The sequence below is a fragment of the Sycon ciliatum genome, chromosome 1 (genome assembly GCF_964019385.1).
Source record: "Sycon ciliatum chromosome 1, ocSycCili1.1, whole genome shotgun sequence".
NCBI lineage: Eukaryota > Metazoa > Porifera > Calcarea > Leucosolenida > Sycettidae > Sycon > Sycon ciliatum.
Window position 1 is genome coordinate 83,100,346 of NC_088643.1, and position 23,327 is coordinate 83,123,672.

The 23,327-nt window shown below is 49.7% G+C and overlaps 2 long non-coding RNA genes and 22 other non-coding genes across 24 annotated transcripts; 1 reads left to right on the top strand and 23 right to left on the bottom strand.

Annotated features, from left to right (window-relative positions):
- Nucleotides 1-426: 426 nt before the first annotated feature.
- LOC135807747 (5S ribosomal RNA) lies at nt 427-545 on the bottom strand. The gene has a single exon (XR_010552013.1). It is a non-coding gene; the product is annotated as a 5S ribosomal RNA (ribosomal RNA).
- Nucleotides 546-1,362: 817 nt separating this feature from the next.
- Nucleotides 1,363-2,857, top strand: LOC135807143 (uncharacterized). The gene is made up of 2 exons (XR_010551484.1): nt 1,363-1,945; nt 2,540-2,857. It is a non-coding gene; the product is annotated as an uncharacterized LOC135807143 (long non-coding RNA).
- On the bottom strand, nt 2,088-3,551 carry LOC135807142 (uncharacterized). Its single transcript, XR_010551483.1, has 2 exons — nt 3,395-3,551; nt 2,088-2,672 (listed from the first exon to the last, which is right to left on the bottom strand). It is a non-coding gene; the product is annotated as an uncharacterized LOC135807142 (long non-coding RNA).
- A 1,981-nt stretch (nt 3,552-5,532) lies between these two features.
- LOC135807615 (5S ribosomal RNA) lies at nt 5,533-5,651 on the bottom strand. Its single transcript, XR_010551888.1, has one exon. It is a non-coding gene; the product is annotated as a 5S ribosomal RNA (ribosomal RNA).
- A 604-nt stretch (nt 5,652-6,255) lies between these two features.
- On the bottom strand, nt 6,256-6,374 carry LOC135807616 (5S ribosomal RNA). The gene has a single exon (XR_010551889.1). It is a non-coding gene; the product is annotated as a 5S ribosomal RNA (ribosomal RNA).
- Nucleotides 6,375-6,979: 605 nt separating this feature from the next.
- On the bottom strand, nt 6,980-7,098 carry LOC135807709 (5S ribosomal RNA). Its single transcript, XR_010551978.1, has one exon. It is a non-coding gene; the product is annotated as a 5S ribosomal RNA (ribosomal RNA).
- Nucleotides 7,099-7,703: 605 nt separating this feature from the next.
- Nucleotides 7,704-7,822, bottom strand: LOC135807618 (5S ribosomal RNA). Its single transcript, XR_010551891.1, has one exon. It is a non-coding gene; the product is annotated as a 5S ribosomal RNA (ribosomal RNA).
- A 605-nt stretch (nt 7,823-8,427) lies between these two features.
- On the bottom strand, nt 8,428-8,546 carry LOC135807619 (5S ribosomal RNA). Its single transcript, XR_010551892.1, has one exon. It is a non-coding gene; the product is annotated as a 5S ribosomal RNA (ribosomal RNA).
- A 604-nt stretch (nt 8,547-9,150) lies between these two features.
- On the bottom strand, nt 9,151-9,269 carry LOC135807620 (5S ribosomal RNA). The gene has a single exon (XR_010551893.1). It is a non-coding gene; the product is annotated as a 5S ribosomal RNA (ribosomal RNA).
- Nucleotides 9,270-9,874: 605 nt separating this feature from the next.
- LOC135807711 (5S ribosomal RNA) lies at nt 9,875-9,993 on the bottom strand. Its single transcript, XR_010551980.1, has one exon. It is a non-coding gene; the product is annotated as a 5S ribosomal RNA (ribosomal RNA).
- Nucleotides 9,994-10,598: 605 nt separating this feature from the next.
- Nucleotides 10,599-10,717, bottom strand: LOC135807621 (5S ribosomal RNA). Its single transcript, XR_010551894.1, has one exon. It is a non-coding gene; the product is annotated as a 5S ribosomal RNA (ribosomal RNA).
- A 605-nt stretch (nt 10,718-11,322) lies between these two features.
- LOC135807622 (5S ribosomal RNA) lies at nt 11,323-11,441 on the bottom strand. Its single transcript, XR_010551895.1, has one exon. It is a non-coding gene; the product is annotated as a 5S ribosomal RNA (ribosomal RNA).
- A 605-nt stretch (nt 11,442-12,046) lies between these two features.
- LOC135807623 (5S ribosomal RNA) lies at nt 12,047-12,165 on the bottom strand. Its single transcript, XR_010551896.1, has one exon. It is a non-coding gene; the product is annotated as a 5S ribosomal RNA (ribosomal RNA).
- Nucleotides 12,166-12,770: 605 nt separating this feature from the next.
- On the bottom strand, nt 12,771-12,889 carry LOC135807624 (5S ribosomal RNA). Its single transcript, XR_010551897.1, has one exon. It is a non-coding gene; the product is annotated as a 5S ribosomal RNA (ribosomal RNA).
- A 605-nt stretch (nt 12,890-13,494) lies between these two features.
- Nucleotides 13,495-13,613, bottom strand: LOC135807740 (5S ribosomal RNA). The gene has a single exon (XR_010552007.1). It is a non-coding gene; the product is annotated as a 5S ribosomal RNA (ribosomal RNA).
- Nucleotides 13,614-14,215: 602 nt separating this feature from the next.
- Nucleotides 14,216-14,334, bottom strand: LOC135807625 (5S ribosomal RNA). Its single transcript, XR_010551898.1, has one exon. It is a non-coding gene; the product is annotated as a 5S ribosomal RNA (ribosomal RNA).
- Nucleotides 14,335-14,939: 605 nt separating this feature from the next.
- Nucleotides 14,940-15,058, bottom strand: LOC135807741 (5S ribosomal RNA). The gene has a single exon (XR_010552008.1). It is a non-coding gene; the product is annotated as a 5S ribosomal RNA (ribosomal RNA).
- A 602-nt stretch (nt 15,059-15,660) lies between these two features.
- Nucleotides 15,661-15,779, bottom strand: LOC135807626 (5S ribosomal RNA). Its single transcript, XR_010551899.1, has one exon. It is a non-coding gene; the product is annotated as a 5S ribosomal RNA (ribosomal RNA).
- Nucleotides 15,780-16,384: 605 nt separating this feature from the next.
- LOC135807627 (5S ribosomal RNA) lies at nt 16,385-16,503 on the bottom strand. The gene has a single exon (XR_010551900.1). It is a non-coding gene; the product is annotated as a 5S ribosomal RNA (ribosomal RNA).
- Nucleotides 16,504-17,109: 606 nt separating this feature from the next.
- LOC135807701 (5S ribosomal RNA) lies at nt 17,110-17,228 on the bottom strand. The gene has a single exon (XR_010551970.1). It is a non-coding gene; the product is annotated as a 5S ribosomal RNA (ribosomal RNA).
- A 605-nt stretch (nt 17,229-17,833) lies between these two features.
- Nucleotides 17,834-17,952, bottom strand: LOC135807629 (5S ribosomal RNA). The gene has a single exon (XR_010551902.1). It is a non-coding gene; the product is annotated as a 5S ribosomal RNA (ribosomal RNA).
- A 605-nt stretch (nt 17,953-18,557) lies between these two features.
- On the bottom strand, nt 18,558-18,676 carry LOC135807630 (5S ribosomal RNA). The gene has a single exon (XR_010551903.1). It is a non-coding gene; the product is annotated as a 5S ribosomal RNA (ribosomal RNA).
- A 605-nt stretch (nt 18,677-19,281) lies between these two features.
- On the bottom strand, nt 19,282-19,400 carry LOC135807631 (5S ribosomal RNA). The gene has a single exon (XR_010551904.1). It is a non-coding gene; the product is annotated as a 5S ribosomal RNA (ribosomal RNA).
- Nucleotides 19,401-20,005: 605 nt separating this feature from the next.
- LOC135807632 (5S ribosomal RNA) lies at nt 20,006-20,124 on the bottom strand. The gene has a single exon (XR_010551905.1). It is a non-coding gene; the product is annotated as a 5S ribosomal RNA (ribosomal RNA).
- Between the last annotated feature and the right edge of the window lie 3,203 nt (nt 20,125-23,327).

A 23,327-nucleotide genomic window follows, 5' to 3' on the forward strand; every position in this document is an offset into this window, starting at 1 on the left:
GGCGAAGTGTTAGTTCAACAGTACGTGACAACACCAAGTAAGTATACGCTTCTTTGCTCCTACAAATTGTAGATCCTTGCTGATGCACTTAACTGCATCCTCCTCACTGATGCCCGGGTCTTTCTCAGACCAATATCAAACCATGCATTGCGGGTTTGGCCCTTTCGAACACCCCAATGCCTGAGGGCATTCGGAGGGGACAAATCTCAAAACAAACAAACAAAAATTGCAACCTGGTCAACACGAACCCCGAACAACCCACGCCCGCCATAAAACAAACAAAATTTTAAATTACAATCTGGCCCTCACGACCGCCGAACCACGCACCCACCCATAGGCCATGCACGCCAGAGCTTACCTCGGATTAGTGACTTTCAAGTAGAGAGAAGAAGAAGAAAAAACTTGATGAAAGAAAAGAAGAAAAAAAGTCTACAGCACGAGGTATTCCCAGGCGGTCACCCATCCAAGTACTAACCTCGCCCGACGTTGCTTGACTTTGGTGATCGGACAAGAACCGGTATTTTCAACGTGGTATGGCCGTAGACATCATTGTCGAGTTGACGACTCCCCTTACACAACTCAGATTCGTCGCCACTGCATGTTCGCTCCATCCTTGTCCATGGCCGCTATCCGCGACAAGCTTCTCACCTTTCAAACTGGATTCTAGTCAGTGCAGGATGAACTTTGAAAGAAATGATTGCCCCATGATCATCGCTGATGGGCAGACTTTCTCCCCTTCTGCATGGAATGCGCGGGGAGGGGCAGGGAAGGGAGATGGGAAGGAACAAAGCCTACCCAAAGCACCAGCACATCATGCACCCTTGACCAGACATGCATGCAGGACGAACCCATGCAACCACTCTGCACCCCACCAGGGTCAAACTGGCTAATTGCCTACACAAGTCTACTAGCCTGTGAGTGTGTCGGTGCATGATGAAAAAGTGTTGGCCCTTTCCACCACCACACTGGCTGGGGTCATCGGGAGGGAACAAAGCTCAAAACCAACAAACAATATTTAAAATTACAATCTGGCCTCACGAGCGCCGAACCACCCACCCACCCATGCACGCCAGAGCTAACTCGGATTAGTGACTTTCAAGTAGAGAGAAGAAGAAGAAAAAACTTGATGAAAGAAAAGAAGAAAAAAAGTCTACAGCACGAGGTACTCCCAGGCGGTCACCCATCCAAGTACTTTAGTCTGTTTCAAAAAGATTTACAATCAGGGTTGGGTCTTAAAAAGTATGAAGATAAGGGAAATTTGGACAACAAAGTACATAGAATGGCTTGTTAGGACACGGCAAATTGTTCTGTGCAGGTTTCGGAACAATTGGACCAACCGTTAAAGGGAAACTGAACGCCAAAAATAAGTATGGCTTATCCGAAGGAGAATTGGGCACTGATTCCGATGAGCTATGTCTCGAGCCGATCAGAGAAGAGGAACCGTGTCAAATTTCATAAATAACACCTTCCATATTTGGAAAATGGGCTTGATGACGTGCGTACTGCTTAGCTGTCACCATGCTGTGCATGCTCAGCAGTGTAATTGAATGGAAGAAAACAATTACTTTGGTGTTTTGCAGCTCTATTTCGTTCCCTGACGGTACCCAAATCTAGATGTAGGAATCTGTTGAGCAGGAGAGTGACACATGTCTTCCCGAAGGCTGTCCAGCCTGCAGTGGTGATGAAGAAGACACGAATAACACCCCAAGATCGATTGTAGCGAATTGAAAAACTCATGGTGAATTTGCTTCCACTCCAAGGCAATGTCGAGGTATGAAGGGTGCTTGTACTGCCTTCCAAAGTGAAGCGGAGATGAACATGGCTTGGCATAGCTGTTGTTCTACGCCAACTTACTTACCTACTCTTGCTGGTACCGTAGTGGTATATTGCAAATTTCGTGGACGAACAATTTGAGTCACTAGTGGCTAGTGAGCAACACTAACAGGTGAGATTTTTCAATTTGACAAAAATTGTTCTTGTTTGAGAACAGACGGTGGCAGTCATTAGACTCAGTAGGTGTCTCTCTGCGGCTTCTTTCCCTTCATCGATAGGGTTGTGCTTGAAGTCGAAATAAATAGAACATGTGGAACAAAAATCTGATCATGTAATTCGAATTTCAATTTCAAAGTATGTGTACATCAAATCACAAAAATTTCAATATGGTGCTGTCCACTGAAAAAGACTGGGGGCTGGCAGCAATGGAAAGGGTAGAAACGAAACCAGTAAAGTAGAGTATTCATAAGGTAGAGGGAGTTGAAAACGGGAGACGAGTAGTAAGCATTTCAGTTCGAAGTAGTGTCAATAGACAGCATTGTGTTGCATATGTTGTGAATATTGTGCGAATCTAATAATTGGCAGAGGGTAGTGATTAAGCAGAGTATTGTTACAATACGAGGTACTTTGTGAGCAGATAGCAATCAATATCACGACATGGTTTAGACAGGAACTCATAAATGTCAAGAAATTGATAATCCAAAATTATAATTATTATCCCCTGAGTAGTATAATTATTATGGTGTTCTCCTGTGTTTACATGCAGAGCCTTGACGTTGCTGGACGAGCGACAATATAAATTACATAAACGTGCAGCAACGTACTCCCCGGACCAGATGCCGCTGCAGCTGAACACCATGCCGATGGAAAGCCAGGAGTTGATGGCGAAGCATTCTGGTCTGCACAGTACAAGGCAAAGAACAATAATATTATGAATTATAACGCATTGTAATCCTTCCCACACATCTTTGTAAAAACAAACAAACAGTGCCATTATCACAACACTTGATCAAGCATCTTGATGGAGGTATTTTCCATTGTGCTGGCCCAGCATCTGCACCAGGAAGACCATGTACACTTACAAGTAACTTGTGTGTGTGTGTGTGTGTGTGTGTGTGTGTGTGTGTGTGTTTGTGTATCCGTCTGTGCACACGTGTGTGTGTGGGGGGGGGGGAGCTGGGGGTAGACGCATATGTGTATGGGTAGGAGTGTGTGTGTGTGTGGGGGGGGGGGGTTCACACACATGTGTATGGATGTGCGCGTTGCATGCGTGTGTCTGTGGGATGGGGTGGGGGTGCACGCACATGTGTACATGTGTGCGCGCAATATAGAATGTGTGTATTGTGTTCGTTGAACACAGGGAGTCCTCCTGATTCCATAAACTTTGTGATCATTGTAATTTTATGTGCTTTGAAGTTGAAATTCGCAATACATGTACTGATGCTTGATTAGATTTATGTTCCACATGTTCTATTTATTTTATTTTACTTCAAGCACTTGTACTATCAAGCACAACCCTACCAATGAAGGGAAAGAAGCAGCAGAGACACCTACTGAGTCAAATGATTGCCACCGTCAGTTCTCAAACAAAAACAATTTTTATCAAATTGAAAAATCTCACCTGTTAGTGGTGCTCACTAGCCACTAGTGACTCGAATTGTTCGTCCACGAAATTTGCAATATACCACTACGGAACCAGCAAGAGTAGGTAAGTTGGCGTAGAGCAACAGCTATGCAAAGCCATGTTCATCTCCGCTGCACTTTGGAAGGCAGTACAAGCACCCTTCATACCTCGACATTGCCTTGGAGTGGAAGCAAATTCACCATGAGTTTTCCAATTCGCTACAATCGATCTTGGGGTGATATTCGTGTCTTCTTCATCACCACTGCAGGCTGGACAGCCTTCGGGAAGACATGTGTCACTCTCCTGCTCAACAGACTCCTACATCTAGATTTGGGTACCGCCAGGGAACGAAATAGAGCTGCAAAACACCAAAGTAATTGTTTTCTTCCATTCAATTACACTGCTGAGCATGCACAGCATGGTGACAGCTAAGCAGTACGCACGTCATCAAGCCCAATTTCCAAATATGGAAGGTGTTATTTATGAAATTTGACACGGTTCCTCTTCTCTGATCGGCTCGAGACATAGCTCATCGGAATCAGTGCCCAATTCTCCTTCGGATAAGCCATACTTATTTTTGGCGTTCAGTTTCCCTTTAAGGAGTTAGAATTTCGGCCAGGTTTCCGGCCTTTTCCCATGGTTTACAATTTGCCCAGGAAGCCAGTATCGATTTTTTTTATCAAAACCCACGATTTATCCTTTCCTTTTTGGCCTTGTGGTTATGAATGCTGTCTGCTGACCATGAAGTTGTGAGTTCAAATCCCAACCTATCCTCAAGTCGAACGTTTTTTTCATTGTTTTGGTGATCAAGCTGGTACAAGACAAAGAAGATGGCTGCACCAAACGACTTGTTGGAGCTCGCGCTTCCTGCCGAACTGACTGACAATTGACTGGCTCACGCCATGTGAACACACCCACAACACTGCAATGGTGTGAGTGAATTATAATGGAAGTAGCTGTAGCTTCTTGAGATTTATTTTAGTATTTCAAGATCACCAATTTATTTGAATTTAGCAGTCAACGCCGTCTTCTATCAGCGTTCACAAGCGTCTGCTTTTCTCAAAATGTCGTTGAAGTCACACGGATAGCTTTGCCAAGTCATGGCCTTGGGAATGTGTCCGTGTCGATGTCATTTTCGTCACACGGTGAGTAAATTGCATCGCAGCTCAAAGAAACTATTTTGGTCACAAAACGGACCCATGCCGCTCGTCAACATTTACAACACTTTCGTTTCGACATGTCCTCTCTGACTCCATTATCGATACGAGGAAGAACTCGTTTGTTGTAAACCAGACGTACATGACTGTGTCAACGTGAGTGAGTTGTCATTTTTCCTGCTTTCGCGCGGAATATTTCTTCGAGTTCACAGTGAGTTTTTCCAGGCAGCGCTCGAGTGCTCATACGGTAAGACGCCAAACTCCGCGGGCGATCGCCAGGATTGTAAATCTTTTTGAAACGGACTGTAACCTCGCCCGACGTTGCTTGACTTCGGTGATCGGACGAGAACCGGTATTTTCAACGTGGTATGGCCGTAGACATAATTGTCGAGTTGACTACTCCCCTTACACAACTCAGATTCGTCGCCACTGCATGTTCGCTCCCTCCTTGTCCATGGCCGCTATCCGCGACAAGCTTCTCACCTTTCAAACTGGATTCTAGTCGGTGCAGGATGAACTTACTTTGAAAGAAACGATTGCCCCATGATCATCGCTGATGGGCAGACTTTCTCCCCTTCTGCATGGGATGCGCGGGGAGGGGCAGGGAAGGGAGATGGGAAGGAACAAAGCCTACCCAAAGCACCAGCACATCATGCACCCGTGACCAGACATGCATGCAGGACGAACCCATGCAACCACTCTGCACCCCACCTGGCTAATTGCCTACACAAGTCTACTAGCCTGTGAGTGTGTCGGTGCATGATGAAAAAGGTGTTGGCCCTTTCCACCACCACACTGGCTGGGGTCATCGGGAGGGAACAAAGCTCAAAACCAACAAATAATATTTAAAATTACAATCTGGTCCTAACGACCGCCGAACCACCCACCCACCCATGCATGCCAGAGCTAACTCGGATTATAGACTTTCAAGTAGAGAGAAGAAGAAGAACAAAACTTGATGAGAGAAAAGAAGAAAAAAGTCTACAGCACGAGGTATTCCCAGGCGGTCACCCATCCAAGTACTAACCTCGCCCGACGTTGCTTGACTTCGGTGATCGGACGAGAACCGGTATTTTCAACGTGGTATGGCCGTAGACATCATTGTCGAGTTGACTACTCCCCTTACACAACTCAGATTCGTCGCCACTGCATGTTCGCTCCCTCCTTGTCCATGGCCGCTATCCGCGACAAGCTTCTCACCTTTCAAACTGGATTCTAGTCAGTGCAGGATGAACTTTGAAAGAAATGATTGCCCCATGATCATCGCTGATGGGCAGACTTTCTCCCCTTCTGCATGGGATGCGCGGGGAGGGGCAGGGAAGGGAGATGGGAAGGAACAAAGCCTACCCAAAGCACCAGCACATCATGCACTCGTTACCAGACATGCATGCAGGACGAACCCATGCAACCACTCTGCACCCCACCAGGGTCAAACTGGCTAATTGCCTACACAAGTCTACTAGCCTGTGAGTGTGTCGGTGCATGATGAAAAAGGTGTTGGCCCTTTCCACCACCACTCTGGCTGGGGTCATCGTGAGGGAACAAAGCTCAAAACCAACAAACAAAGTTTAAAATTACAATCTGGCCCTCACGAGCGCCGAACCACCCACCCACCCATGCACGCCAGAGCTAACTCGGATTAGTGACTTTCAAGTAGAGAGAAGAAGAAGAAAAAAACTTGATGAAAGAAAAGAAGAAAAAAGTCTACAGCACGAGGTATTCCCAGGCGGTCACCCATCCAAGTACTAACCTCGCCCGACGTTGCTTGACTTCGGTGATCGGACGAGAACCGGTATTTTCAACGTGGTATGGCCGTAGACATCATTGTCGAGTTGACGACTCCCCTTACACAACTCAGATGCGTCGCCACTGCATGTTCGCTCCCTCCTTGTCCATGGCCGCTATACGCGACAAGCTTCTCACCTTTCAAACTGGATTCTAGTCAGTGCAGGATGAACTTTGAAAGAAATGATTTCCCCATGATCATCGCTGATGGGCAGACTTTCTCCCCTTCTGCATGGGATGCGCGGGGAGGGGCAGGGAAGGGAGATGGGAAGGAACAAAGCCTACCCAAAGCACCAGCACATCATGCACCCGTGACCAGACATGCATACAGGACGAACCCATGCAACCACTCTGCACCCCACCAGGGTCAAACTGGCTAATTGCCTACACAAATCTACTAGCCTGTGAGTGTTTCGGTGCATGATGAAAAAGGTGTTGGCCCTTTCCACCACCACACTGGCTGGGGTCATCGGGAGGGAACAAAGCTCAAAACCAACAAACAAAGTTTAAAATTACAATCTGGCCCTCACGAGCGCCGAACCACCCACCCACCCATGCACGCCAGAGCTAACTCGGATTAGTGACTTTCAAGTAGAGAGAAGAAGAAGAAAAAAACTTGATGAAAGAAAAGAAGAAAAAAAGTCTACAGCACGAGGTATTCCCAGGCGGTCACCCATCCAAGTACTAACCTCGCCCGACGTTGCTTGACTTCGGTGATCGGACGAGAACCGGTATTTTCAACGTGGTATGGCCGTACACATCATTGTCGAGTTGACGACTCCCCTTACACAACTCAGATTCGTCGCCACTGCATGTTCGCTCCCCCCTTGTCCATGGCCGCTATACGCGACAAGCTTCTCACCTTTCAAACTGGATTCTAGTCAGTGCAGGATGAACTTTGAAAGAAATGATTGCCCCATGATCATCGCTGATGGGCAGACTTTCTCCCCTTCTGCATGGGATGCGCGGGGAGGGGCAGGGAAGGGAGATGGGAAGGAACAAAGCCTACCCAAAGCACCAGCACATCATGCACCCGTGACCAGACATGCATGCAGGACGAACCCATGCAACCACTCTGCACCCCACCAGGGTCAAACTGGCTAATTGCCTACACAAATCTACTAGCCTGTGAGTGTATCGGTGGGTGATGAAAAAGGTGTTGGCCCTTTCCACCACCACACTGGCTGGGGTCATCGGGAGGGAACAAAGCTCAAAACCAACAAACAAAGTTTAAAATTACAATCTGGCCCTCACGAGCGCCGAACCACCCACCCACCCATGCACGCCAGAGCTAACTCGGATTAGTGACTTTCAAGTAGAGAGAAGAAGAAGAAAAAAACTTGATGAAAGAAAAGAAGAAAAAAAGTCTACAGCACGAGGTATTCCCAGGCGGTCACCCATCCAAGTACTAACCTCGCCCGACGTTGCTTGACTTCGGTGATCGGACGAGAACCGGTATTTTCAACGTGGTATGGCCGTAGACATCATTGTCGAGTTGACGACTCCCCTTACACAACTCAGATTCGTCGCCACTGCATGTTCGCTCCCTCCTTGTCCATGGCCGCTATCCGCGACAAGCTTCTCACCTTTCAAACTGGATTCTAGTCAGTGCAGGATGAACTTTGAAAGAAATGATTGCCCCATGATCCTCGCTGATGGGCAGACTTTCTCCCCTTCTGCATGGGATGCGCGGGGAGGGGCAGGGAAGGGAGATGGGAAGGAACAAAGCCTACCCTAAGCACCAGCACATCATGCACCCGTTACCAGACATGCATGCAGGACGAACCCATGCAACCACTCTGCACCCCACCAGGGTCAAACTGTCTAATTGCCTACACAAGTCTACTAGCCTGTGAGTGTGTCGGTGCATGATGAAAAAGGTGTTGGCCCTTTCCACCACCACACTGGCTGGGGTCATCGGGAGGGAACAAAGTTCAAAACATACAAACAAAGTTTAATATTACAATCTGGCCCTCACGAGCGCCGAACCACCCACCCACCCATGCACGCCAGAGCTAACTCGGATTAGTGACTTTCAAGTAGAGAGAAGAAGAAGAAAAAAACTTGATGAAAGAAAAGAAGAAAAAAAGTCTACAGCACGAGGTATTCCCAGGCGGTCACCCATCCAAGTACTAACCTCGCCCGACGTTGCTTGACTTCGGTGATCGGACGAGAACCGGTATTTTCAACGTGGTATGGCCGTAGACATCATTGTCGAGTTGACGACTCCCCTTACACAACTCAGATTCGTCGCCACTGCATGTTCGCTCCCTCCTTGTCCATGGCCGCTATCCGCGACAAGCTTCTCACCTTTCAAACTGGATTCTAGTCAGTGCAGGATGAACTTTGAAAGAAATGATTGCCCCATGATCATCGCTGATGGGCAGACTTTCTCCCCTTCTGCATGGGATGCGCGGGGAGGGGCAGGGAAGGGAGATGGGAAGGAACAAAGCCTACCCAAAGCACCAGCACATCATGCACTCGTTACCAGACATGCATGCAGGACGAACCCATGCAACCACTCTGCACCCCACCAGGGTCAAACTGGCTAATTGCCTACACAAGTCTACTAGCCTGTGAGTGTGTCGGTGCATGATGAAAAAGGTGTTGGCCCTTTCCACCACCACTCTGGCTGGGGTCATCGTGAGGGAACAAAGCTCAAAACCAACAAACAAAGTTTAAAATTACAATCTGGCCCTCACGAGCGCCGAACCACCCACCCACCCATGCACGCCAGAGCTAACTCGGATTAGTGACTTTCAAGTAGAGAGAAGAAGAAGAAAAAAACTTGATGAAAGAAAAGAAGAAAAAAGTCTACAGCACGAGGTATTCCCAGGCGGTCACCCATCCAAGTACTAACCTCGCCCGACGTTGCTTGACTTCGGTGATCGGACGAGAACCGGTATTTTCAACGTGGTATGGCCGTAGACATCATTGTCGAGTTGACGACTCCCCTTACACAACTCAGATGCGTCGCCACTGCATGTTCGCTCCCTCCTTGTCCATGGCCGCTATACGCGACAAGCTTCTCACCTTTCAAACTGGATTCTAGTCAGTGCAGGATGAACTTTGAAAGAAATGATTTCCCCATGATCATCGCTGATGGGCAGACTTTCTCCCCTTCTGCATGGGATGCGCGGGGAGGGGCAGGGAAGGGAGATGGGAAGGAACAAAGCCTACCCAAAGCACCAGCACATCATGCACCCGTGACCAGACATGCATACAGGACGAACCCATGCAACCACTCTGCACCCCACCAGGGTCAAACTGGCTAATTGCCTACACAAATCTACTAGCCTGTGAGTGTTTCGGTGCATGATGAAAAAGGTGTTGGCCCTTTCCACCACCACACTGGCTGGGGTCATCGGGAGGGAACAAAGCTCAAAACCAACAAACAAAGTTTAAAATTACAATCTGGCCCTCACGAGCGCCGAACCACCCACCCACCCATGCACGCCAGAGCTAACTCGGATTAGTGACTTTCAAGTAGAGAGAAGAAGAAGAAAAAAACTTGATGAAAGAAAAGAAGAAAAAAAGTCTACAGCACGAGGTATTCCCAGGCGGTCACCCATCCAAGTACTAACCTCGCCCGACGTTGCTTGACTTCGGTGATCGGACGAGAACCGGTATTTTCAACGTGGTATGGCCGTACACATCATTGCCGAGTTGACGACTCCCCTTACACAACTCAGATTCGTCGCCACTGCATGTTCGCTCCCCCCTTGTCCATGGCCGCTATACGCGACAAGCTTCTCACCTTTCAAACTGGATTCTAGTCAGTGCAGGATGAACTTTGAAAGAAATGATTGCCCCATGATCATCGCTGATGGGCAGACTTTCTCCCCTTCTGCATGGGATGCGCGGGGAGGGGCAGGGAAGGGAGATGGGAAGGAACAAAGCCTACCCAAAGCACCAGCACATCATGCACCCGTGACCAGACATGCATGCAGGACGAACCCATGCAACCACTCTGCACCCCACCAGGGTCAAACTGGCTAATTGCCTACACAAATCTACTAGCCTGTGAGTGTATCGGTGGGTGATGAAAAAGGTGTTGGCCCTTTCCACCACCACACTGGCTGGGGTCATCGGGAGGGAACAAAGCTCAAAACCAACAAACAAAGTTTAAAATTACAATCTGGCCCTCACGAGCGCCGAACCACCCACCCACCCATGCACGCCAGAGCTAACTCGGATTAGTGACTTTCAAGTAGAGAGAAGAAGAAGAAAAAAACTTGATGAAAGAAAAGAAGAAAAAAAGTCTACAGCACGAGGTATTCCCAGGCGGTCACCCATCCAAGTACTAACCTCGCCCGACGTTGCTTGACTTCGGTGATCGGACGAGAACCGGTATTTTCAACGTGGTATGGCCGTAGACATCATTGTCGAGTTGACGACTCCCCTTACACAACTCAGATTCGTCGCCACTGCATGTTCGCTCCCTCCTTGTCCATGGCCGCTATCCGCGACAAGCTTCTCACCTTTCAAACTGGATTCTAGTCAGTGCAGGATGAACTTTGAAAGAAATGATTGCCCCATGATCCTCGCTGATGGGCAGACTTTCTCCCCTTCTGCATGGGATGCGCGGGGAGGGGCAGGGAAGGGAGATGGGAAGGAACAAAGCCTACCCTAAGCACCAGCACATCATGCACCCGTTACCAGACATGCATGCAGGACGAACCCATGCAACCACTCTGCACCCCACCAGGGTCAAACTGTCTAATTGCCTACACAAGTCTACTAGCCTGTGAGTGTGTCGGTGCATGATGAAAAAGGTGTTGGCCCTTTCCACCACCACACTGGCTGGGGTCATCGGGAGGGAACAAAGTTCAAAACATACAAACAAAGTTTAATATTACAATCTGGCCCTCACGAGCGCCGAACCACCCACCCACCCATGCACGCCAGAGCTAACTCGGATTAGTGACTTTCAAGTAGAGAGAAGAAGAAGAAAAAAACTTGATGAAAGAAAAGAAGAAAAAAAGTCTACAGCACGAGGTATTCCCAGGCGGTCACCCATCCAAGTACTAACCTCGCCCGACGTTGCTTGACTTCGGTGATCGGACGAGAACCGGTATTTTCAACGTGGTATGGCCGTAGACATCATTGTCGAGTTGACGACTCCCCTTACACAACTCAGATTCGTCGCCACTGCATGTTCGCTCCCTCCTTGTCCATGGCCGCTATCCGCGACAAGCTTCTCACCTTTCAAACTGGATTCTAGTCAGTGCAGGATGAACTTTGAAAGAAATGATTGCCCCATGATCATCGCTGATGGGCAGACTTTCTCCCCTTCTGCATGGGATGGGCGGGGAGGGGCAGGGAAGGGAGATGGGAAGGAACAAAGCCTACCCTAAGGACCAGCACATCATGCACCCGTTACCAGACATGCATGCAGGACGAACCCATGCAACCACTCTGCACCCCACCAGGGTCAAACTGGCTAATTGCCTACACAAGTCTACTAGCCTGTGAGTGTGTCGGTGCATGATGAAAAAGGTGTTGGCCCTTTCCACCACCACACTGGCTGGGGTCATCGGGAGGGAACAAAGCTCAAAACCAACAAACAAAATTTAAAATTACAATCTGGCCCTCACGAGCGCCGAACCACCCACCCACCCATGCACGCCAGAGCTAACTCGGATTAGTGACTTTCAAGTAGAGAGAAGAAGAAGAAAAAAACTTGATGAAAGAAAAGAAGAAAAAAAGTCTACAGCACGAGGTATTCCCAGGCGGTCACCCATCCAAGTACTAACCTCGCCCGACGTTGCTTGACTTCGGTGATCGGACGAGAACCGGTATTTTCAACGTGGTATGGCCGTAGACATCATTGTCGAGTTGACGACTCCCCTTACACAACTCAGATTCGTCGCCACTGCATGTTCGCTCCCTCCTTGTCCATGGCCGCTATCCGCGACAAGCTTCTCACCTTTCAAACTGGATTCTAGTCAGTGCAGGATGAACTTTGAAAGAAATGATTGCCCCATGATCATCGCTGATGGGCAGACTTTCTCCCCTTCTGCATGGGATGCGCGGGGAGGGGCAGGGAAGGGAGATGGGAAGGAACAAAGCCTACCCAAAGCACCAGCACATCATGCACCCGTTACCAGAGATGCATGCAGGACGAACCCATGCAACCACTCTGCACCCCACCAGGGTCAAACTGGCTAATTGCCTACACAAGTCTTCTAGCCTGTGAGTGTGTCGGTGCATGATGAAAAAGGTGTTGGCCCTTTCCACCACCACACTGGCTGGGGTCATCGGGAGGGAACAAAGTTCAAAACATACAAACAAAGTTTAATATTACAATCTGGCCCTCACGAGCGCCGAACCACCCACCCACCCATGCACGCCAGAGCTAACTCGGATTAGTGACTTTCAAGTAGAGAGAAGAAGAAGAAAAAAACTTGATGAAAGAAAAGAAGAAAAAAAGTCTACAGCACGAGGTATTCCCAGGCGGTCACCCATCCAAGTACTAACCTCGCCCGACGTTGCTTGACTTCGGTGATCGGACGAGAACCGGTATTTTCAACGTGGTATGGCCGTAGACATCATTGTCGAGTTGACGACTCCCCTTACACAACTCAGATTCGTCGCCACTGCATGTTCGCTCCCTCCTTGTCCATGGCCGCTATCCGCGACAAGCTTCTCACCTTTCAAACTGGATTCTAGTCAGTGCAGGATGAACTTTGAAAGAAATGATTGCCCCATGATCATCGCTGATGGGCAGACTTTCTCCCCTTCTGCATGGGATGCGCGGGGAGGGGCAGGGAAGGGAGATGGGAAGGAACAAAGCCTACCCAAAGCACCAGCACATCATGCACCCGTTACCAGAGATGCATGCAGGACGAACCCATGCAACCACTCTGCACCCCACCAGGGTCAAACTGGCTAATTGCCTACACAAGTCTACTAGCCTGTGAGTGTGTCGGTGCATGATGAAAAAGGTGTTGGCCCTTTCCACCACCACACTGGCTGGGGTCATCGGGAGGGAACAAAGTTCAAAACATACAAACAAAGTTTAATATTACAATCTGGCCCTCACGAGCGCCGAACCACCCACCCACCCATGCACGCCAGAGCTAACTCGGATTAGTGACTTTCAAGTAGAGAGAAGAAGAAGAAAAAAACTTGATGAAAGAAAAGAAGAAAAAAAGTCTACAGCACGAGGTATTCCCAGGCGGTCACCCATCCAAGTACTAACCTCGCGCGACGTTGCTTGACTTCGGTGATCGGACGAGAACCGGTATTTTCAACGTGGTATGGCCGTAGACATCATTGTCGAGTTGACGACTCCCCTTACACAACTCAGATTCGTCGCCACTGCATGTTCGCTCCCTCCTTGTCCATGGCCGCTATCCGCGACAAGCTTCTCACCTTTCAAACTGGATTCTAGTCAGTGCAGGATGAACTTTGAAAGAAATGATTGCCCCATGATCATCGCTGATGGGCAGACTTTCTCCCCTTCTGCATGGGATGCGCGGGGAGGGGCAGGGAAGGGAGATGGGAAGGAACAAAGCCTACCCAAAGCACCAGCACATCATGCACCCGTTACCAGAGATGCATGCAGGACGAACCCATGCAACCACTCTGCACCCCACCAGGGTCAAACTGGCTAATTGCCTACACAAGTCTACTAGCCTTTGAGTGTGTCGGTGCATGATGAAAAAGGTGTTGGCCCTTTCCACCACCACACTGGCTGGGGTCATCGGGAGGGAACAAAGTTCAAAACATACAAACAAAGTTTAATATCACAATCTGGCCCTCACGAGCGCCGAACCACCCACCCACCCATGCACGCCAGAGCTAACTCGGATTAGTGACTTTCAAGTAGAGAGAAGAAGAAGAAAAAAACTTGAAAGAAAAGAAGAAAAAAAGTCTACAGCACGAGGTATTCCCAGGCGGTCACCCATCCAAGTACTAACCTCGCCCGACGTTGCTTGACTTCGGTGATCGGACGAGAACCGGTATTTTCAACGTGGTATGGCCGTAGACATCATTGTCGAGTTGACGACTCCCCTTACACAACTCAGATTCGTCGCCACTGCATGTTCGCTCCCTCCCTGTCCATGGCCGCTATCCGCGACAAGCTTCTCACCTTTCAAACTGGATTCTAGTCAGTGCAGGATGAACTTTGAAAGAAATGATTGCCCCATGATCATCGCTGATGGGCAGACTTTCTCCCCTTCTGCATGGGATGCGCGGGGAGGGGCAGGGAAGGGAGATGGGAAGGAACAAAGCCTACCCAAAGCACCAGCACATCATGCACCCGTTACCAGAGATGCATGCAGGACGAACCCATGCAACCACTCTGCACCCCACCAGGGTCAAACTGGCTAATTGCCTACACAAGTCTACTAGCCTTTGAGTGTGTCGGTGCATGATGAAAAAGGTGTTGGCCCTTTCCACCACCACACTGGCTGGGGTCATCGGGAGGGAACAAAGTTCAAAACATACAAACAAAGTTTAATATCACAATCTGGCCCTCACGAGCGCCGAACCACCCACCCACCCATGCACGCCAGAGCTAACTCGGATTAGTGACTTTCAAGTAGAGAGAAGAAGAAGAAAAAAACTTGATGAAAGAAAAGAAGAAAAAAAGTCTACAGCACGAGGTATTCCCAGGCGGTCACCCATCCAAGTACTAACCTCGCGCGACGTTGCTTGACTTCGGTGATCGGACGAGAACCGGTATTTTCAACGTGGTATGGCCGTAGACATCATTGTCGAGTTGACGACTCCCCTTACACAACTCAGATTCGTCGCCACTGCATGTTCGCTCCCTCCTTGTCCATGGCCGCTATCCGCGACAAGCTTCTCACCTTTCAAACTGGATTCTAGTCAGTGCAGGATGAACTTTGAAAGAAATGATTGCCCCATGATCATCGCTGATGGGCAGACTTTCTCCCCTTCTGCATGGGATGCGCGGGGAGGGGCAGGGAAGGGAGATGGGAAGGAACAAAGCCTACCCAAAGCACCAGCACATCATGCACCCGTTACCAGAGATGCATGCAGGACGAACCCATGCAACCACTCTGCACCCCACCAGGGTCAAACTGGCTAATTGCCTACACAAGTCTACTAGCCTTTGAGTGTGTCGGTGCATGATGAAAAAGGTGTTGGCCCTTTCCACCACCACACTGGCTGGGGTCATCGGGAGGGAACAAAGTTCAAAACATACAAACAAAGTTTAATATCACAATCTGGCCCTCACGAGCGCCGAACCACCCACCCACCCATGCACGCCAGAGCTAACTCGGATTAGTGACTTTCAAGTAGAGAGAAGAAGAAGAAAAAAACTTGAAAGAAAAGAAGAAAAAAAGTCTACAGCACGAGGTATTCCCAGGCGGTCACCCATCCAAGTACTAACCTCGCCCGACGTTGCTTGACTTCGGTGATCGGACGAGAACCGGTATTTTCAACGTGGTATGGCCGTAGACATCATTGTCGAGTTGACGACTCCCCTTACACAACTCAGATTCGTCGCCACTGCATGTTCGCTCCCTCCCTGTCCATGGCCGCTATCCGCGACAAGCTTCTCACCTTTCAAACTGGATTCTAGTCAGTGCAGGATGAACTTTGAAAGAAATGATTGCCCCATGATCATCGCTGATGGGCAGACTTTCTCCCCTTCTGCATGGGATGCGCGGGGAGGGGCAGGGAAGGGAGATGGGAAGGAACAAAGCCTACCCAAAGCACCAGCACATCATGCACCCGTTACCAGAGATGCATGCAGGACGAACCCATGCAACCACTCTGCACCCCACCAGGGTCAAACTGGCTAATTGCCTACACAAGTCTACTAGCCTTTGAGTGTGTCGGTGCATGATGAAAAAGGTGTTGGCCCTTTCCACCACCACACTGGCTGGGGTCATCGGGAGGGAACAAAGTTCAAAACATACAAACAAAGTTTAATATCACAATCTGGCCCTCACGAGCGCCGAACCACCCACCCACCCATGCACGCCAGAGCTAACTCGGATTAGTGACTTTCAAGTAGAGAGAAGAAGAAGAAAAAAACTTGATGAAAGAAAAGAAGAAAAAAAGTCTACAGCACGAGGTATTCCCAGGCGGTCACCCATCCAAGTACTAACCTCGCCCGACGTTGCTTGACTTCGGTGATCGGACGAGAACCGGTATTTTCAACGTGGTATGGCCGTAGACATCATTGTCGAGTTGACGACTCCCCTTACACAACTCAGATTCGTCGCCACTGCATGTTCGCTCCCTCCCTGTCCATGGCCGCTATCCGCGACAAGCTTCTCACCTTTCAAACTGGATTCTAGTCAGTGCAGGATGAACTTTGAAAGAAATGATTGCCCCATGATCATCGCTGATGGGCAGACTTTCTCCCCTTCTGCATGGGATGGGCGGGGAGGGGCAGGGAAGGGAGATGGGAAGGAACAAAGCCTACCCTAAGGACCAGCACATCATGCACCCGTTACCAGACATGCATGCAGGACGAACCCATACAACCACTCTGCACCCCACCAGGGTCAAACTGGCTAATTGCCTACACAAGTCTACTAGCCTGTGAGTGTGCCGGTGCATGATGAAAAAGGTGTTGGCCCTTTCCACCACCACACTGGCTGGGGTCATCGGGAGGGAACAAAGCTCAAAACCAACAAACAAAATTTAAAATTACAATCTGGCCCTCACGAGCGCCGAGCCACCCACCCACCCATGCACGCCAGAGCTAACTCGGATTAGTGACTTTCAAGTAGAGAGAAGAAGAAGAAAAAAAACTTGATGAAAGAAAAGAAGAAAAGAAGTCTACAGCACGAGGTATTCCCAGGCGGTCACCCATCCAAGTACTAACCTCGCCCGACGTTGCTTGACTTTGGTGATCGGACGAGAACCGGTATTTTCAACGTGGTATGGCCGTAGACATCATTGTCGAGTTGACGACTCCCCTTACACAACTCAGATTCGTCGCCACTGCATGTTCGCTCCCTCCTTGTCCATGGCCGCTATCCGCGACAAGCTTCTCACCTTTCAAACTGGATTCTAGTCAGTGCAGGATGAACTTTGAAAGAAATGATTGCCCCATGATCATCGCTGATGGGCAGACTTTCTCCCCTTCTGCATGGGATGCGCGGGGAGGGGCAGGGAAGGGAGATGGGAAGGAACAAAGCCTACCCAAAGCACCAGCACATCATGCACCCGTTACCAGAGATGCATGCAGGACGAACCCATGCAACCACTCTGCACCCCACCAGGGTCAAACTGGGTAATTGCCTACACAAGTCTACTAGCCTGTGAGTGTGTCGGTGCATGATGAAAAAGGTGTTGGCCCTTTCCACCACCACACTGGCTGGGGTCATCGGGAGGGAACAAAGTTCAAAACATACAAACAAAGTTTAATATTACAATCTGGCCCTCACGAGCGCCGAACCACCCACCCACCCATGCACGCCAGAGCTAACTCGGATTAGTGACTTTCAAGTAGAGAGAAGAAGAAGAAAAAAACTTGATGAAAGAAAAGAAGAAAAAAAGTCTACAGCACGAGGTATTCCCAGGCGGTCACCCATCCAAGTACTAACCTCGCCCGACGTTGCTTGACTTCGGTGATCGGACGAGAACCGGTATTTTCAACGTGGTATGGCCGTAGACATCATTGTCGAGTTGACGACTCCCCTTACACAACTCAGATTCGTCGCCACTGCATGTTCGCTCCCTCCTTGTCCATGGCCGCTATCCGCGACAAGCTTCTCACCTTTCAAACTGGATTCTAGTCAGTGCAGGATGAACTTTGAAAGAAATGATTGCCCCATGATCATCGCTGATGGGCAGACTTTCTCCCCTTCTGCATGGGATGCGCGGGGAGGGGCAGGGAAGGGAGATGGGAAGGAACAAAGCCTACCCAAAGCACCAGCACATCATGCACTCGTTACCAGACATGCATGCAGGACGAACCCATGCAACCACTCTGCACCCCACCAGGGTCAAACTGGCTAATTGCCTACACAAGTCTACTAGCCTGTGAGTGTGTCGGTGCATGATGAAAAAGGTGTTGGCCCTTTCCACCACCACACTGGCTGGGGTCATCGGGAGGGTACAAAGCTCAAAACCAACAAACAAAATTTAAAATTACAATCTGGCCCACACGAGCGCCGAACCACCCACCCACCCATGCGAGCCAGAGCTAACTCGGATTAGTGACTTTCAAGTAGAGAGAAGAAGAAGAAAAAAACTTGATGAGAGAAAAGAAGAAAAAAAGTCTACAGCACGAGGTATTCCCAGGCGGTCACCCATCCAAGTACTAACCTCGCCCGACGTTGCTTGACTTCGGTGATCGGACGAGAACCGGTATTTTCAACGTGGTATGGCCGTAGACATCATTGTCGAGTTGACGACTCCCCTTACACAACTCAGATTCGTCGCCACTGCATGTTCGCTCCCTCCTTGTCCATAACCGCTATCCGCGACAAGCTTCTCACCTTTCAAACTGGATTCTAGTCAGTGCAGGATGAACTTTGAAAGAAATGATTGCCCCATGATCATCGCTGATGGGCAGACTTTCTCCCCTTCTGCATGGGATGCGCGGGGAGGGGCAGGGAAGGGAGATGGGAAGGAACAAAGCCTACCCAAAGCACCAGCACATCATGCACCCGTGACCAGACATGCATGCAGGACGAACCCATGCAACCACTCTGCACCCCACCAGGGTCAAACTGGCTAATTGCCTACACAAGTCTACTAGCCTGTGAGTGTGTCGGTGCATGATGAAAAAGGTGTTGGCCCTTTCCACCACCACACTGGCTGGGGTCATCGGGAGGGAACAAAGCTCAAAACCAACAAACAAAATTTAAAATTACAATCTGGCCCACACGAGCGCCGAACCACCCACCCACCCATGCGAGCCAGAGCTAACTCGGATTAGTGACTTTCAAGTAGAGAGAAGAAGAAGAAAAAAACTTGATGAGAGAAAAGAAGAAAAAAAGTCTACAGCACGAGGTATTCCCAGGCGGTCACCCATCCAAGTACTAACCTCGCCCGACGTTGCTTGACTTCGGTGATCGGACGAGAACCGGTATTTTCAACGTGGTATGGCCGTAGACATCATTGTCGAGTTGACGACTCCCCTTACACAACTCAGATTCGTCGCCACTGCATGTTCGCTCCCTCCTTGTCCATGGCCGCTATCCGCGACAAGCTTCTCACCTTTCAAACTGGATTCTAGTCAGTGCAGGATGAGCTTTGAAAGAAATGATTGCCCCATGATCATCGCTGATGGGCAGACTTTCTCCCCTTCTGCATGGGATGGGCGGGGAGGGGCAGGGAAGGGAGATGGGAAGGAACAAAGCCTACCCAAAGCACCAGCACATCATGCACCCGTTACCAGACATGCATGCAGGACGAACCCATGCAACCACTCTGCACCCCACCAGGGTCAAACTGGCTAATTGCCTACACAAGTCTACTAGCCTGTGAGTGTGTCGGTGCATGATGAAAAAGGTGTTGGCCCTTTCCACCACCACACTGGCTGGGGTCATCGGGAGGGAACAAAGTTCAAAACATACAAACAAAGTTTAATATTACAATCTGGCCCTCACGAGCGCCGAACCACCCACCCACCCATGCACGCCAGAGCTAACTCGGATTAGTGACTTTCAAGTAGAGAGAAGAAGAAGAAAAAAACTTGATGAAAGAAAAGAAGAAAAAAAGTCTACAGCACGAGGTATTCCCAGGCGGTCACCCATCCAAGTACTAACCTCGCCCGACGTTGCTTGACTTCGGTGATCGGACGAGAACCGGTATTTTCAACGTGGTATGGCCGTAGACATCATTGTCGAGTTGACGACTCCCCTTACACAACTCAGATTCGTCGCCACTGCATGTTCGCTCCCTCCTTGTCCATAACCGCTATCCGCGACAAGCTTCTCACCTTTCAAACTGGATTCTAGTCAGTGCAGGATGAACTTTGAAAGAAATGATTGCCCCATGATCATCGCTGATGGGCAGACTTTCTCCCCTTCTGCATGGGATGCGCGGGGAGGGGCAGGGGAAGGGAGATAGGAAGGAACTCTCTTTCTCTGTCTCTCTCTCTGTCTCTCTCTCTCTTGTCTCTCTCTCTCTCTCTGTCTCTCTCTGTAACTCTCTCTCTCTTCTCTCTCTCTCTCTCTCTCTCTCTCTCTCTCTCTCTCTCTCTCTCTCTCTCTCTCTCTCTCTCTCTCTCTCTCTCTCTCTCTCTCTCTCTCTCTCTCTCTCTCCCTCCCTCTCCCTCTCTCTCCTCTCTCTCTCTCTCTCTCTCTCTCTCTCTCTCTCTCTCTCTCTCTCTCTCTCTCTCTCTCCCACTCTCTCTCTCTCTCCCTCTCTCTCTCTCTTTCTTTCTTTCTCCCTCTTTCTCTCTCTCGCTCTCTCTTTCTCTTCGCTCTCTCTCGGTCTCTCTCTCTCTCTCTCTCTCTCTCTCTCTCCCCACTCTCTCTCTCTCTCCCTCTCTCTCTCTCTCTCTCTCTCTCTCTCTCTCTCTCTCTCTCTCTCTCTCTCTCTCTCTCTCTCTCTCTCTCTCTCTCTCTCTCTCTCTCTCTCTCTCTCTCTCTCTCTCTCTCTCTCTCTCTCTCTCTCTCTCTGTTCTCTCTCTCTCTCTCTCTCTCTCTCTCTCTCTCTCTCTCTCTCTCTCTCTTTCTTTCTTTCTCCCTCTTTCTCTTTCTCGCTCTCTCTTTCTCTCGCTCTCTCTCGGTCTCTCTCTCTCTCTCTCTCTCTCTCTCTCTCTCTCTCTCTCTCTCTCTCTCTCTCCGCCATTCCTCTCGCCCCCCTCTCCCATGGTGCTTGCTGTGTACGCCGATCCCGAGACCCTTGGTCGGGGGAGTCCACTGCATCTCACCAGCGCAGCTCATGTAGCGCCTACACACCCATTGTTGTCTTTTTTGTTTCGTCTTCGTTTTGTCTCCCCCTTCTTCCGTAGGTATGTGCAATGTGATAAAAAAAAAAAAAAAAAAAAAAAAAAAAAAAGCCTACTGTTGCAAACCACCAGTTCTCAATTGGGAAAGGCCTTCGCGCTTATGGCGTTGTATTCGTCGCAATGTTGTCTTTCGACTCCGCCGTACCGCTGATGTTGCTGCATGGCATACGCTATATGCGCTGTGTGTGTTTTTGCTGTATACGCTGTTATGTCCAGTTTTATATGCTTATGTTTTGCATGTACGCTGTTTTTGCATGCTATAAATAGCTGGTGTTATTAGTGTTCATTGTTATCTATTCGATGAAGTGAAATATACTGTGTGAAGGAAAAGAGTTGTCCTCGTGCCGTGTGGTCGTACGATCCTGACAATTTAGAGAATCTCAGAGGGTTCATAACATTTGGCGACCACGCCAGGATAGGAGCGAGCATGGCAGAGCAACTACACAATTTGGAAGCCAGCTTTATCGACAATGGAGAGCGGTTAGGATTAGAAGGCGAGTTGTTGAAGGTACATGTGGAGCAGAGGCTCCAACAGTACCAAGAGCGTGAGGAGCGCAGTGCCAGACGGCGAGAGGAGGCGCTCCGCACCGAGTTTGACAAAACACTAAAGGAGATTAACGAGCGCATCGCCAATGCGTATGAGGGTGATGGTAAAGCCGCGATGGGAGGTACAGAGGAAGCTCCCAGTAACAGCGGGGGGCGTCAACCGTTGATGAAAATCCCCTCATATGATGGAACGCAGCCATTGGAGCGTTATCTTGACCTGTTCGAGGACATCTGTTCCAAGAACGAGTTCGAAGAAAGCGAATGGCTGCTGCGACTGCGCATCGCGCTAGCGGGTAGCAAAGCGGAGAGGATATGTATTGGATGCAATAATTACGAGGAAGCAAAACGAGAGTTGCTTGCCTCGCTCGGAAAGACTCCGGATAAAGCGTGGAAGACATTGCTGACAGGCAAGCAGCGGTCAGATGAGTCGTTTCATCAATACGTTGTCCGTGTTTGCCGAGAGGTAGAGGTGTGGGCCACACTCGCTATGACAGAAGATGGCGAGGTGGACACCAAGTATAGCGCCGATATAGGTAAAATGTCCCCGGTGCTGCAAGCAATGGCAAAGCAGGTAATCTTGGAGCAATGCGGACCTGAGATGAAGACGTACCTGGTCGAACGACAGTGCTACGGGATGTCACTGCGCCAGGTACAGGAGCACGGCGCGTCTTACCAGGTCGCGCACGGACGACAGGGTGATACTGCCAGGAAGCCAGTAGAACGATCCGTGCCAAGGCCCACTGCGTCGGCACAGTGCATGGCGATATCGGTCGCAGATGCAGAGAAGCAGCTAAAGTCGCTGCCACAGGAAGGGAGAAAGGGTTTTCTGCAGCGAGAGAGACTCTGTTGGAACTGCCTTAAGTATGGCCATATGGCCAGAGAATGTCGGTCAGGCTCGAGATGCACGAAATGCCAGAGGAAACACCACCTGATAATACATGATGTGTTGGATAGCCGGGAGAAACCGACTGAGATAGTTACGGAGAAGAATGTTGGGTCGTGCTGTCTACACTCGCCAAGTGTGCGGCTGATGACCGGAGTGGCACGAGTTGAGGGAAGAACTCGAAACGCGAAGGTTCGCGTGTTCCTGGACTCGGGTGCTGAGGCGTCATTCGTGACTGCAGCGTTGGTGTCAGCAATCGATGCAGAACACGTTGGGGTTGAAAATGTAGAGGTGAAGCCGTTCGGCGCGGAACCAACCCAACAGCGCATGGATAAGTACGCCATCACGATCCAGGGTAGCTCCGCTAGCATTCGGGTACGCGCGTTCGTGAAACCAACGCTTGAGCTGGACTTAAAGTGCGCAAGTCCGCAGACCATTGCGCAGCGGCACAGTTGGGGAGTAGAGCTGAGTGACAAGCCTCAACAAGGGACATCAGACGAAATACATATGCTGATTGGTGCAGACTATATCAACGCGGTACTGCACAGCAAGAAGGAAGTTAATGGTGAGACGGTGTGGAACACAGAGATAGGTAATGTATTATCTGTATGGCTCCTGCTGTTTTTCAGCCGCAATGCGAGAGGGTCAACTGAA